The 10,582-nt window shown below is 42.6% G+C and overlaps 1 protein-coding gene across 6 annotated transcripts in view; it reads left to right on the top strand.

Annotated features, from left to right (window-relative positions):
- The window catches only part of MTUS2 (microtubule associated tumor suppressor candidate 2), a 550,651-nt gene that overhangs the window by 108,167 nt on the left and 431,902 nt on the right, over positions 1–10,582 (top strand). The window contains exon 1 of one of the 6 annotated variants that reach the window (XM_014548542.1): positions 5,452–5,547. The exons of the other annotated variants lie outside the window; for them this stretch is intronic. The gene's annotated coding sequence lies outside the window, so the exon portion shown is untranslated. Of the gene's footprint in view, positions 1–5,451; positions 5,548–10,582 lie in introns of those variants that run through there. 6 annotated transcript variants of the gene reach the window in all.

Here is a 10,582-nt window from a genome sequence, read left to right on the forward strand (position 1 = left end):
CTTGCCTTTTGCAACAGCATGGATGGAACTGGAGAGCATTATGCTAAGTGAAATAAGCCAGTCAGAGAAAGATAAATACCACATGATCTCACTCATTTGTGGATTATAGAGAACAACATAGACTGATGAACAGGGACAGATCCAAAGACAGAGAAACAGCGATCAGACTATCAATCCCCAGAAGGAAAGTAGGGGAGGGAGGGGGTAAGGGGGAGAGATCAACCAAAGGACTTGTATGCACGCATATAAGCCAAACCAATGGACATGGACAACAGGGGGATGAGAGCATGAATGGGGGGGCGAGGAGAGGATGGGGGTTAATGGGGTGGATGAGGACACATTTGTAATACCTTAACTAATAAAGAATTAAAAAAAAATCTTCCTGGTACTCATGCCTATTATTGTACCTGTAGCCCGAGTTAAGTTCCCAGCTGAGGCTGACGATGCTTATCTGGGGACCTGAGAACCTCTGAACTGGGCCACCAGTGTCACTCTGTCAGCCAGGCACAGGGATTCCTCTCAGAAAGGTAGCTTTGTTATAAGGTTGGAGGGAACTTAAAGTGTCAGGCATTCGGGAAGCAGTAATGGTAGCTGCTGTTGCTGTTGTTTCTGTAATAATTTTTACATTATTTTCCCTAAATATGAATAATTTCAGAAAATATGCAAGAAACTGCTACGTCCCTCTGCTAGGGGACTAATGTGCTCAATAAAATATAAGGTAAGATATTCCTACCCTCAAGGAGCTTATAATTTTTTAAAATATATTTTATTGATTTCAGAGAGGAAGATAGAGAGAGATATGTCTTTTATGAATATTGTTGGGTTAACTTCATTTGACAACAGCCACACCCAAAATTCACTTGAAAATAAACCTTTCTCTGCCTTGGGCTTTTTCTTAGGCTACTGAGGGACAATAACCTTAAACTTCCTTGAGGCCTTATGAATTAACAATTATTTAGGGCACTGCCTTAGATCTTTCTGAAGTCTTATCAAAGTATTTTACAGTTATACCTTTGGCTTCATCACTAGACCATGTTTCCCAATAGCAGCAGAGATATGATCTCTGCCCAGAAGCTGGGAATTTTCAACAAGTCCTAGTTCCTTTAGGTTTTCTTTCCCAAGTATTTTTATTGATTTCAGAGAGGAAGGGAGAGAGAGAGAGAGAGAGAGGAACATCATTGATGAGAGAGAATCATTGATCAGCTGCCTTCTGCACACCCCACACTGGGGATTAAGCCCACAACTTGGCATGTGCCTTTGGCCAGAATTGAACCTGGGACCCTTAAGTCTGCAGACCGACGCTCTATCCACTGAGCCAAACCAGGCAGGGCAAGGAGCTTATAATTTAGTAAAGGATATAAAAACATCGACAAATAGAGCATGGAACATGTAATGAGGATAATAGGAACACAAGGAAAGGTCCTGATTCATCAGGGTGGGTGGAGCCTAAGCCTGCATTCCTAACAGGCTCTGGGATACAGCCACAGGTCAAGGATTCAAACTGATACCCTTGGGCAGGTGTGGCTTACTTGGTCCCTTTGCCTGAGATGTTGATAAGCCAAAGGACTAGACTTTTTTTGAGATGGAGAAAAATTTACGTGCATAGGTTGTGAGCAATTATTTGGGGAAAGACGATTGGAGCTACAGGATAGTAAGGCAAAGAAATATGCTGTGGCTCTTTGCAGTTAATTTTCAGTTTATGGGGATATTGAATCGCCTCTGCCACCTATTAAAGACATCTCTGAGTAGCAATAATTAAAATCTTACTTAACTAAATATCTTTTTTTCTTGTGATTGAGCTTACTCTCATTACCATGGCTTATATAAGGTTTTATATTACTTTATATGAGCATCCTAATTTGAGCTTTGAATTTTTAAATTAATTTTTCACTGGAATTTTGTGTTTGGGGTCTGAAGGAATGCACTGAAAAGCAGGGGGTGCCTTCAAAGGCCTGGTGCTCCCTGATGCTTAACGGTGCTTAGGTCACCTGGGACTTCATTAAAGACCAGGGGCTGGGCTATTGCTTTGAAATGCATGAGCCAGTGTTGATTTTATAGAAGGAAACTGCTTGAGAATAAAATTTGTAAATTGATTTTATTCTGATGAAGTACCAAAAAAGTTAACTTTAGCCAACATGTTTGTGAGTGAATTATTTATTGAGAAAGAATCTTCAAAGTAGCTACCAAAGTTATGAGATCTTTTGGTTTTTACAAAAAAAAAAAAAAAGGTTTGTGACTGTTACTGGGAACAAATGATGACTGAGCTCTTATCATGGACCCCAAGCAGCCTCCCGGGTAAAGTCACCTTTTAGTGCCTGCCCTGTGCGCAAGGCATCCAGCACGATAGCCCCTCCCGGCTTTGCCAGAGGTGGCTGATTCACATTTGAAACTGCGTATTTAAGGGAAACATGAGAAGTCAGTTTTTTGTTTAATTTTATGTTTCATACCTTTCATCAGAGAAAGGAAATTAATAAGTAATTGTATGTATGACACTCTTCCAGGAAGTAGTTGAGGGGATTTTTAGAAATAGAACCCATTAACATTTTTTTTTTTTTTAAAAATAGGATGAATTTGCCACAGGGTCAAATTTTTACCCACGATTTAAAAACAACTTTATAATATTTGTTTGTTCAAGATAATGGATGAAAGAAGCAACTTATGATTCTTGGCAATTGGAAATTTTAGTGGGTTGGTTGAGCCTATAATTAGTTTGAAGTATATTGATTATGCCTTGAGGGAAATTTTCTTTTGAAATTCAAACAGAATTCACAAGCCATCTATTCCTTCTTCAAAGATGACAGTTTATTTTCACAGTGAGCATTTTTATGCAGGCAGGTTATTGATCACGATGTTAACTGTTTTTCACTAGGAAAATAATTTTACTGTTACTCTGACCTCCAGAATCTAAGCTCTCCAGAGCAGGAACTTTGTGCCTTAGTGCCACGAAAAAACTGTTTACTGACTTGTGTGGTGTGCGTGTACCGCCAAGCAAATTATATGTTACGTCATGGTGGGTAGGAGTGTTTTCAAACGACCCTAAAGCACCTAAATAATTTAAAATAATCTCTCTGTTTTAAGAAGATAAGGCTCAGGCCAAGAAGTAGAAGTGACAGGGAGGCACCTTTTCAGGAATGTTATCAGTCTTCAGAGCTGTCTGTAGTAAAATGGGCTGTCTCCTTCGGTATTGACAGTGCCCTCAATTAGAAGTGTTCATGCAGATGGAAGTGTGTGTGAGTGCGAATCCGAAACTAGGCTGTTGGCTTCTGAGATTCTTTTTCTCATTTTAATATTGCTTATTCCTATAATCTCATAAAATTCCTGCTTTTATTTATTTTTTATAATATATTTTATTGATTTTTTTTACAGAGAGGAAGGGAGAGGGATAGAGAGTGAGAAACATCGATGAGAGAGAAACATCGATCATCTGCCTCTTGCACCCACCCCCCCCACCCCCCACTGGGGATGTGCCCGCAACCAAGGTACATGCCCCTGACCAGAATCGAACCTGGGACCCTTCAGTCCGCAGGCCGATGCTCTATCCACTGAACCAAACCGGTTAGGGCATAAAATTCCTGCTTTTAATCTGTTTAAATATCAGGGAAGGCTTTATGACTTTGTCAGCAACATATTTTGGAGCACCATGGACCTTGTAACATGTAGCTCTATTATGATAATGTCAGCCATTGCTGGTTTCGCAGGTCCACACCTGTGGAAAGGAAAGGAGCCTACCTTTCCTGGGCCCACGGACGGCACAGGTGTCTGCTCTCCACCTCCCTGCCTGGCGCTTCTACTTCATAAGCTCAGTACAGGTTGGGGGCCTCTGCCCACACCCCTGCTGGGTTACCAACTTATAAATCATGGAAGGGGCTTCATTTTTTTTTTCCGTATAGACTATAGTATATTTTATAGGACATAAAAAGAACATAGTGTAATAGATAGTAGGATATATGTGTTCAAACTCTTTTTAAAAATTAAGAATACACCTTGTTTTTAAATCTTTGCTGCATAGAAGGGACTCTTTTGCCCATTTAATGGGAAGGCTGACCTCCCCAGGGTGGAACAGTAACATCTCTTCCCCAGATGAGTGTAGCCAGGCTTTGACTTTGAACAGCTGGAACTGGGGTTTCTGTTCCTTACGATTTGGTCCATTTTAATGGGCAATACTCTTCTGCACTGGCGCCCGGGGCCCCAGGATATATTCTGGGTTTTCTCACTTTTCCCAGCCTCTCTCAGTTTTCAGCCTAACTTGTCACTACCTCACCCACCTTCTTATCGTTTAGTGTTTTTAAATTGTGGTCAAATACACATAATATAAAATTCACCATCATAACCATTTTGAAGTGTCAGATCAGTACTGTGTGAAGTTCATTCATATTGCTGTGTAAGCAATCTCTAGAACTCTTCATTTTGTAAAACTGAAACTCTGTACCCATTAAACACAAACTCTCCATTTCCTCCTGCCCCACCTCTGGCAACCACAATTCTGCTTTCTCTCTCTATGAATTTGTCTGCTCTGGACACCTCATAGAGGTGGAATCATGGCATTTACCCTTCGGTGACTAGCTTATTTCAAGGTTCACCCATGTTGCAGCATGTGTCACAATTTTCTCCTTTTTTGAGGTTGAATGATATCCCATTGCATGTAAACACCACATTTATGGCTGGACACGTGGTTCCCTTTTGGCTATTGAGAATAATGCTGCTCTGAACATGGGTGTGCAAATATCTCTTCAAGATCTTGCTTCCAATTCTTTTAGATACAGAGCCAGTAGTGGAATTTATGGATCATATGTTAATTCTATTTTTAATTTCTTAAGGAACTTCTCCACAGCTGCATCATTTTATATTTCCACCAGCAGTGCACAAGGATTCCAGTCTCTCTACATCCTTGCCAGCACTTATTTTCTGTTTTGGTAGTAGCCAACCTGATGGATGTGAGATGGTATCTGTGGTTTTGATTTGCATTTCCCTAATGATTAGTGATGTGTAGCATCTTTTTATATACTTGTTGGCGATTTGTATTTTTTTTTGAGAAATGTCTGTCCTTTGCCATTTTAAAAATTGGATTATTATTTCTTGTTGTTGACTTTCAGAATTCTGTATATATTCTGAACAGATATATAATTTGAAAATATTTTCTCCCATTTCATAGGTTGCCTTTTCACTCTGTTAATTGTGGCCATTGAATCACAGAAGTTTTATGGCTTCATACCATGAGTGCTGACATGTCGGAGTTAAGATCCCATTGTGTCACTTAATTTCAAAGCATTGCAGATGACATAGGCTGCTCAAGTTTTCTGTCCCAGAAGCAAACAAAATTGTCTTCCATCGCTTTCTCCACCTGCTATTCCATGCACCCAGAGCCTTGGCAGCACGTTCTACATGAACACACTGGACTGAGTTAGGGGCGAAGGTATATTCCTTATTCATTAATGTTCTCGTAATGCAGGGATGTGGCCAGTGCTGAGATGAGAGGTTCTGGAAGCTCTGGTAGTGGGAATTTCCTTGAAGACTGCAGGTCTCATCTGAGGGGGCCCTGAAACTCAGGTATGATTTGGAGCAGGTCCATATTTGGAGCATGGGGAGGCTGGCCTTCCAAGAACAGCATAAGCAGATGTGTTTGTGCAGTCATTTGGTGGAGCAGATGTGAGGAGAGGGAGGGAGTGATGAGGTCACAAGGAAAAGATCAGCATTGGGGTCCTAGCATGGGCATTTACACAGGGGCTGAGTTTGTCTCTGAAGTTCACCTCGAGAGTGGTTGGAGTGGAGTGGTGTATGTAGAAGTCTCTTCATAACCCTTATTTCATTGTCATGTGCTCAGTGGACTGTCCCTAAAAGAGATGCCAAAATTCACGAGGCACTTTGTATACAAAAGCACTTGGTTAGGGCATTGTCCCCATACACCAAGGTTGCAGGTCCGATCCCCAGTAAGGGCACATGTTAGTGCAAGAATCAACCAATGAATGCATGGATGAGTGGAACAACAAATCAGTGTTTCTCTCTCTCTCATAAAATTTTTTAAAAAAGTACTACAGAGTAAGCTGACAGGTCCTGGTTTCACAGGTAAGAAAACAGGCTTGAGAGCCTGACTTTTCCAGTGCCCTGTTTACTTGTGGAGTCCTGATTCAGACTCTGGTCCTCTTGGGTCCAAAGGCAGTGCCCTCTGTGCCCTCCCACACTGTCTCCTACCACACATGTTCTAGCCACATGCAGCCACTTGCTGGCACTGGATAAGTTTTGAGAACTTTCCTACAATGTAGGTCACATCATGGATAATGCACTGCATGAATAATTACATTGACTGTAAAAAGTAAAATGTAAATACAAACTCAAGGCAGGTTTCTAAGTTTCTAGAGAAGGCCTTTGTGTCACCTGGCATTTAAGGAAAGCCTTTATCTCATTGCTAAGACTCCAGCACCCCAGCCAGAGCCACCAGATAGGACTGTGCTGGCCCACTTAGGCTATCTTTAATTGCTCACTATAAATAGCTTAATGATGCTGCCATAAAAAGACTGATTTAACTGAGGAGCTCAGAGTGACCCATATATATGATGTTTTTCTAGGTGACTATCCAGGAAAATTGATGCTCATGTATGAGATAGTTTTCACTGCTAAAATGAAGGCTTAATTTCCAAGTCAGTCACTTTTTACCCCCATCCTCCCTTCAGATCCCATCTTCCATTATTCCTTTCTACCCTTCTTTGTGAGGCCGTAGCTGACACTCTGTAACCCTCACATCCCAGTCACAGTTCCACCACCCAGTTAACCTGGCCCTGAAGAGAAGGGCCCACCAGGGCCCAGCCTGAAGCCTTATGATGGCATACTCCCGCTGCTCTGGCTGTCATGGAAGCTAGACCCCTTGCTTTGCTCTAGACATCAATGCATTTTCTTGGCTAATTCATTAGATTTTCTCTGCCATAGTTCTCACCAGCCTTTGCCAACCCTACCACCAGCCCGGGTAGTAATTTCCCGTGGATTCTGTCCAACCACAGGCTGTTGGTCCTTCCACGTCCGTTTCGTGAGGCTCCAGCGGCCCAGATGCTCTGGTTCTCTCTATACCCACCCCTGCTGTGTGCTGGTTTCCCACCTGTGTGTGGAGCATCCCACCAAGACTTGTAGGTTTCACAACCAAAGTCTCTTTTCAAAGGAAGGGGAATCCAGTAGAATGGGAGACATGAAAGGTCAGAAGGATTGTGTTGAAAGGGGTAGGACTGCTGGGTAGGAAACATATAAAACAAAGACCCATATTCTAGGGCAGGGTGGGGAACCTTTCTCCTGGCAAGGGCCGTTTGGATATTTATAACATATTGAGGGCCATACAAAATTATCAACTTAAAAATTAGCCTGCTATATTTGGTCAAACATTTAATGAACTCACCCGTAATGCCTGGCAAGGCCAGACCAAATGATTCCAGGGCCAAAAGCAGCCAGACGTTCCCCATCCCTGCTCTAGGGGAATGTGCATGGCTAGGAGACAAAACAAACACCCACAAACTACACACTATAACTTGAAGATGAAATGGAGAGAGGAAGTGATTGAGAGCGTGTGGGAGGCAGTCCTGGGGAGACTGGGTAGATGAGCTGGTGGGGAGGTGTGTTGGGGTGGAGAGGAAGAACGCTACCCTCTAGAACAAGGATGTCAAACTCAAAGGCTAACTCGGGCCAAATAAACAAGGTTTAAGTTTATGTGGGCTGCCAAAAAAACAAAAGCTTCAATTTTCATAGAAACGTAGGTTTATTTTGATAGAGACATACTGAATACAAAGGGCTGAAATAAATGAGTAATTGTTAACATAAAATAATAGAACATTTTAATAAAAATTAATACTTTTTCTTGAACATTAACTTACCAGACACTGAATAACTGCACAAATTAATAAGCATAACGCAAATAAACCTATTTTTTTTGTTCTCTGAAAGCAAAATATTTCCTGTTGTGCACACCAAACAAGCCCAAAACTAATGACGTGGCAATCGGCTGCTAAAATATTCGCTGCTGGTATTAGTGGAGAGAAATGGTGCGCCTGTGTGAAAGGTGCGTAAGGGAAATGAATGAAACATAATTATAGTAATCAGTCATTAGCGAACGTTAGTAATCAGTTAGCGAACGTTGTAGTTCATTATTAATAATTACGTATAGCAGGATAATGTAAAAATTAAGTTACAGAATTTTTATTAAAAAAATTCTTACATACCATTATAGTGGCTGGGCTGCAAAAATATTCATTGTGGGGCGCATGCGGCCCAAGGGCTGTGAGTTTGACATGCTTGGCCTGAACTCTCAAGTCAGCAATCCAGGTGCTGGATGGGGATCTGAGCTATCCAGGTATAGGTTGCTAAGAGTATTCTAGCAATGGTTTTTCCAGAGGTTCTCTGAGGATTCATGTGTCAAGATCTCACCTGGTGGCCACTTGGTTAAAGACTTCCACAGAGTCCCTTTCACCTAAAGTCCACATTCCTTACTTGGCATTTCAGATTCCAAGATCTAGCCTCCACCACTTCTCTGTGTTCTGCCAGTCCACCCCGACTCTCTGCCACACATCTGTTGTCTTTGGGACTTGCACATTCAGAAGGCCTCACAGAAGCCTGCTGCTGCATCTCTGCAGGGGGGGCAGTGGGAAGAACACTGGCATTTGGGTAACGGCCTGGGTTCACGCCCAATTCCCCCATGATTAGCTGTTTAAGTGACAACTTCTTCAAGCCTGTTTCCCTATCAATAAAGGTAGGGAGAAAGCCGAAACCGGTTTGGCTCAGTGGATAGAGCATCGGCCTGTGGACTCAAAGGTCCCAGGTTCGATTCCGGTCAAGGGCATGTACCTGGGTTGCGGGCACATCCCCAGTAGGAGATGTGCAGGAGGCGGCTGATCGATGTTTCTCTCTCATCGATGTTTCTAACTCTCTATCTCTTTCCCTTCCTCTCTGTATCTTGTAATGCCGGTTTGTTGGCGACGAACTCCTTTAGATCTCTCTTGTCTGGGAAGGGAAGGTTTCCGAGGCAGCTGTACACTTGTATTGGCCCTCAGTGAGCATGTTCTCGCTGACAACGCATGACCAGGAGGGAGTGGTTCCTCCAGCCCAAGAACAATGCTTAATAGATGCACAACCGCGAACAGTTCGTTTGTTGAGTGAATAATGAGTGAGTGAGAGTGACTTGTCTACCGCATGACCCGATGGGTGGTCAGGGAGCCCTTTGTTTAGGACTCACTGTGCTGTGCTCTTTGGCCGTCCCCCTGATCTGCCTGGACGCTGGTTCCTCTGGCCACCCCACGCTCCTTCTGCTCCCCCAGGCCCGTGAGGGGCTCGCTTCACACTCCCAGCAGGCGCTTCATAAATAACGTTGAATGAGGGAAAGGCCTGCGTTCACAAGTCCCTCCTCCTGATGGTTCAGTCCTTCTAACCCAGCCGTGGGCAAACTACGGCCCGTGGGCTGGATCCGGCACGTTTGAAATGAATAAAACTAAAAAAAAAAAGACCGTACCCTTTTATGTAATGATGTTTACTTTGAATTTATATTAGTTCACACAAACACTCCATCCATGCTTTTGTTCCAGCCCTCCGGTCCAGTTTAATAACCCATTGTGGCCCTCGAGTTAAAAAGTTTGCCCACCCCTGGACTAAGCCCTAATGTCTGTGTTTTTCCAGTTAATTACCTGGACATCTTGAAAAAACATGCCTCTGGGACATGTTTTCTGAGGCCAGCACGTTCCTAAAACTAACAGGTGCTATAACCCGTTGTGTGGAAATTGTCAGCGTTGGTTATGCTCTAACAGTAATCATATAAGAAAAAATTTCCAAGTGCTTATTAGGTGTCCACCTTTAATATGCTTTTCCTACTTACTTAGCACAGTAGTTTGGAAGCCCCAGCTTCCAGCTCGTCTGGGATCTCACACCTGCCCCCTGGACAGTGGGTTTGTAGAAATACCAGGAGGACATTTCACCAGTGACCTGTGGTTGGCAAGGTCTCCTGTGTGTCCACAGACCGCATGTGGTAGAATTAGGAACACAGTGTTCTATGTTTTGTAACATGCTCATGGTAGAAGGTATGAGACTGAGCCTTAGGTCTGCCTTTAACCAGGTATTAGTCTTGACATCTTGAAAAAACATGCTTCTGAGACATGCCTGTTTGATCTGATCTCAGTGAAAGTGAAATGAATCTATAATGTAGTAGCACATCATGGTATTTAAGATCACTTATTGTCCAACTTAACTGCCTGGACTATGGTGAGGAAATGTAAGTAAGCCAGATGGATGTCGGACATATATTGTGTATAAAGTGGAGTCTGTTTACTATTGTTTAAAAATAGCTCTAAAAGATGTGACTGTCCGGTCTCTCAGCCTGCTGTCTATTAGAAGTAGCAGATTACTACTATTTGTAATACTTTAAACAATAAAATAAAATTTAAAAAAAGAGGTGTGGGGATTTTCTGAGGCAGTCCTTTGGCAAGCATGAGGACTAAAACGAGGAACAGGCAGTCACAGGAGCTTGCAAAATTGGGTAAGCGGGTGCCATTTGCTGTGAGGGCAGAATTCTTATCACATAGAAACTTGAGTCTGGTGCAATAAATAAATACATAGCCATGGA

The sequence above is a fragment of the Myotis brandtii genome, unplaced genomic scaffold (assembly GCF_000412655.1).
Source record: "Myotis brandtii unplaced genomic scaffold, ASM41265v1 scaffold513, whole genome shotgun sequence".
In the NCBI taxonomy this organism is placed as follows: Eukaryota; Metazoa; Chordata; class Mammalia; order Chiroptera; family Vespertilionidae; genus Myotis; species Myotis brandtii.